Genomic DNA, 5,000 nt, shown 5'->3' with positions numbered 1-5,000 from the left:
TGGAGGTGCTGAAGGTCTGAGCCTAGCGCAGGCTTTCGGAACTTTATTAAAGATCTCGTTACCTAGGTCGACCTGGAAGGCATATAGAATGGGTCTCGTCAAAGCAGACTTACACACTGAAATCGTGTTAGCTGCCAACCCTTGACCATGGAGGTGGATGAAGAAAGATAAGCAGAAGTCTGTCGAGATCTCCTGCGGACTCTTCGCCTTGACAAAGGCCACCCATTTTCTCCAAGATGACTCATATTGCCTTCTAGTAGATTTGCACTTATATTCCTCCAGGAAGTCTATGCTGGCTTTCGAAATCCCGAAACGCTTTCTCACCGCAAGGGAGAGAAAATCATGAGCTGCAGGGTCCGGGTTTTCTGTAATGAAGCGCATATAGTCGACTTCTGGACTCGCTGGGTCAGAACTGGATGTGGTAGCGGCACAAACTTCAGCGGTAGTTCCAACGCCAAGGGGAGCCACATGCTGTTCGGCCACTTGTGGGCCACTATTGCCGCTACCCCCTTGAAGGATCTCAGTTTGTTGAGGACCCTCAACAGAAGGCTGTGAGGGGGGAACAGATAAATCCTGGACCATCTGTTCCAATCGAGGGACATCGCGTCCACTGCTTCCGCTAAGGGGTCCTCGTACGGGGACACGAACAGGGGCAACTTCTTGTTGTCTTTCGTCGCAAAGAGGTCTATCTGCAGTTCTGGGACTTGATTCAGAATGAAGGAAAATGATCCTGCGTCTAAGGACCATTCCGACTCTATCGGTGTGAACCTGGATAGAGCGTCCGCTGTCACGTTGCGGACTCCTTGAAGGTGAACTGCTGACAGGTACCACTTCTTCTTTTCCGCCAATCGGAAAATGGCCAACATCACCTGGTTGAGAGGTGGTGACCTCGACCCTTGTCGATTCAAGCATCTCACAACTACCTCGCTGTCCATCACCAATCTTATGTGGATCGAGTGACGCGGGGAGACTTTCTTTAAGGTAAGGAGCACTGCCATAGCTTCTAGAAAGTTTATGTGAAAGGTCCTGAATAGCTTGGACCAAGTCCCCTGGACTTTTTTTCCGATGAGAGTGACCTCCCCATCCCTCCTTTGAGGCGTCTGAGTGAATCGTCACCGACGGGGGAGGTGGCTGAAGAAGAACCGACTTCTTTAGATGTCTGGCTTGGGACCAAGGCCTGAGAAGAGTACGTAGCCGGGGCGGCACTGGTCTTCTCAGATCTCTTCGCGTGTTTGATGCATACCTTCTCCAAACTCCGGTTGCATCCTTTAGCTGTGCTCTTAGCACTGGGTCTGTCACCGAAGCAAACTGGAGAGAGCCTAGTACCCTCTCCTGTTCGCGTCTTGATATCCTTTCGGAATCTAGAAGTCTCTTGACAGAACCCGCTATCTCCTTCCTTTTCTTCGCCGGGATGGAGAAACGGTGTGACAAAAGGTCCCAGTGGATTCCCAGCCACTGGAACTTTTGAGATGGAGAAAGTCGAGACTTTTTTTCTGTTGATCTTGAAGCCTAGGTACTCTAGGAACTGGATCACTTGACTGGAAGCTTGCAAGCATTCTGTCTCGGATGCTGCCCACACCAGCCAGTCGTCCAGGTAGGCTACTACCTGAATTCCCTTTAGGCGTAATTGTTTGAGAGCTGCGCTCGCAAGCTTCGTGAAAATCCCGAATGGCATGGCTCTGAAGGCGTATAGTCTCCGTTGTAGCCTGAACCCTAGGTAGGGGGAGAGTCGACGGCTGATTGGAATGTACCAATAGGCGTCTGACAAGTCTATAGAGACTGAGTATGCCCTCTTGGGCAGTAAGGTCCTTATGTGTTGCAGTGTTAGCATTTTGAATTTGCAATTCACTATGAACTTGTTGAGTGGCGACAAGTCCAGAATGACTCTGAGCTTTTCCGAGTCTTTCTTGGGAACACAAAACAGCCTCCCTTGGAATTTGATAGACTTCACCTTTCAGATCACATTTTTCTCCAACAGTTCTTGAACATACTCCTCCAGAACGGGGGTAGAGTGTTGGAAAAACCGAAGGCACGGGGGTAGAGTGCTGTACCAGCTCCAGCCCAGTCCATTCTTGAGAAGGCTGTGGGCCCAGGGATCGAAGGTCCCTCGATCCCAAAATTTCAGCAGTCTCCCTCCTACCGGTATCATTTCACTTGGACTGCCGTCCTGAGGTCTTGCCTCCCTGACCACGACCACCCCTGAATCCCCTTCCCCTTGAGGGGCGCCTAGACGAGCCTCTGGCTGCTCCTCTAGGCTTTGCTCGAAAGGAAGAAGACTGTCCTTCGAACGTTGGGGTGAATGCTGTGGACTGAGTCGACACAGCCTGGGGTACCCACTGAAAAGTGGACGGGGTTTGTGCCAACATCTGGGGCACTGGAGGCAATGGCAATTGCAGTTGCTGTTGCTGTCTAGAGGGCTTGGCTGGCCGAGACGGTAGCCTAGTCCTCATATTCTTCCTCTTTGGTTGAGTACCCTCATCCGGGGAAGACTTTCTTTTGATAGCCAGGCCCCACTTCTGGAGAAGGTTTCTATTCTCCAAGGTGGCCTTATCAACAACTTCTTTGACCACATCGGTAGGGAAAAGGTCTTTTCCCCAAATGTTGGAGGAGATTAATTTCCTTGGCTCGTGCCTCACCGTAGCCCCGGTGAACACGAACTCCCTACAAGCTCTCCTCGCCTTGACGAAGCCATAAAGGTCCTTCGTCACCGTGGCCAGGTGAGTCTTAGCCACCACCATGAACATTTCATGGACCTTGGGGTCACTTGCCATCGTCTCAAGAGTAGTCTGAAGAGACATTGAGGCAGCCAGTCTTTCTTTTGTCTCGAACTCTCTTCGCAAAAGAAAGTCAGACAGCTTGGGGAGGTCCTCGCCGAATTGCCGTCCGGCAATATCAGCCTCCAACTTACCCACTGAGAACGTCAGATGGACGTCCTTCCAGTCCTTGTGGTCCATAGGCAGGGCCAGCGACAAGGGTTTACACTCCTCCAGGGAGGGGCAAGGCTTGCCGGCCTCGACTGCTTTTAGGACAGCCGCAAACCCTTTCTGTAAAAAGGGGAAGGCTCTAGCAGGAGAGGACACAAAGGATGGGAGCTTCTTGCTCAATGCAGCTACCTTCGAGTTAGAGAAGCCCCTCTCCTTCATCGAGGATGAAAATAGAGCTTCAGCCTTAGCATGGTCCATCACTATGATCTCCTTCGGCTCTGTCTCCTCCTTTGAAGCTGGTTCCTTTCTCAACCGGACATAACAGTCCGGATATGATGCCTTGCTGGGCCAGAATTCCACCTCCTCTAGGGGAACTGAGCCCAGCTTATCCGAGATGACGATCTTTCCAGTCGTCATCGGCATGTGCTCAGCATACCTCCATGGGTTGGCATCTGAGCACAAGGGAAGGTCTTTCACATTGAGCCTTTTCTGGGGCCCACGTGATTCTGCAAGGCACTGCATCCGCAGTTCCATAGCAGCCGCCTTCTCCTGATTCTCCTTCTGCATTTGCTGGATCATTCCAACAATCGAAGAGATGGCCTGTCCCAGCTCTACTGGGAGCCCGGCCGATGTTGAGGGAATAGGCTCCGGAATCTGAACCGGAGTAGCCGACACCTCGTCGACCTCTTCCTCTACAACGTCCGGGGCTTGAACTTCATCCTGGCCTTCTGCCAGGAGGTCTTCTTCCAAACGCTCGTCCACGTCAGACATCCTGTCATCTAACTGGATGTCTTGCACCGCGACCGCGACTTCAGCATCCACCTGGATCTGACTTTGGGGGATCTCCTCTTGAGGCTGGGGAATCACTGCATCAGCTGATGCCTTAGGGAAAAGATACGCCCTCATCTTCTCACTTGGAAGATAAGGGCCAGAGGTGTTCTTTTGGAAGCCCCTTACCCAGGTACGAAGCTTCTCCCTTGCTATATCCCTTGATTACGCCGTCCTAGGGGAATCAAAGGCCTCAGTAATCAGGTTAGTGCACACAGTACATACCTGAGGGTCCCAATACTGGAGATCATCCTTGGAGACAGCGCATGCTGCGTGTCTCCTACAAAACTCATGTCCGCAGAGGTTCTTGCTGCGGACGTTGCAGAAAACATTTCCGCCCTTCGGAGGGTCCTCCTGTAAAGAGAAGAAATTTCCATGAGTATCAAGTGAACTATGTAATACTGGATATGCATAGTATAGCATAACAATTCATAAAGGAAAGACACACACTTGTGTTTCCCTCACAACCCATTGTTGCAGTCTTCCAGATAATAAAATCAAATGGTTAATCTTTTCTAGAGTAACCAATGCAAAGTTTCTAGAGGAAACAGGTGAAGCTCACACCTAAGCAATGATTTTAAAATCCTGGATAATAGACAGGAAAGAACTCACTTTCCTATCTGTAGGGCAACAGCAAAGGATTGTGCAAGAAAACACAAAAGTGTTAGAACACACAGTGCTGTACCAAAACCCATACTATAGTTTTCTTCTTACTGAATATGTTATACTGAAGAATACTAGTACAGTATAGGAGGATACGTGCCGGCCGGCACACACCAGAACTAGCTTTAAAGTATACTACTTAACAGCTATAAGGCGGCAGAACTCTGGTTCAAATGCCTGTGCCGGCCGGCAACAGCCAATGTCGGCCGGCAATGGCTGCCGGCCGGCAACTACACAAGGTAGTACCCAGCTGCCAGCCACACTCTTGGTGACCGGCAGACAAGGGCTGACATTAGCCGGCCGGCAAAGGTACAGGACCGATGCCAGCCGGCAGCAAAAGAACCAGAGGACTACACCCGCCCGGCTGCCATCCTTTTAGGCCGGCAGCCGGGTCGGGTACAGCACTAGAAGAAAAATAGGATGGATGCCGGGATAAAAGTGTACACTACCTCCAAGCCCGGCAATCCGAAAGAGTGCATATAAGGAAGGGGAGAATCTAATTCAGGCTTCCTGGCCAATGCCGTCTGGCTCTACAGGCAGGCATGGATGAGGGACCAAGGGAGGTCCGGGCAGCACTCAAAATAT

The sequence above is a fragment of the Palaemon carinicauda genome, chromosome 9, assembly GCF_036898095.1.
Source record: "Palaemon carinicauda isolate YSFRI2023 chromosome 9, ASM3689809v2, whole genome shotgun sequence".
Classification (NCBI taxonomy): Eukaryota; Metazoa; Arthropoda; class Malacostraca; order Decapoda; family Palaemonidae; genus Palaemon; species Palaemon carinicauda.
This window is presented reverse-complemented; position numbering follows the sequence as displayed.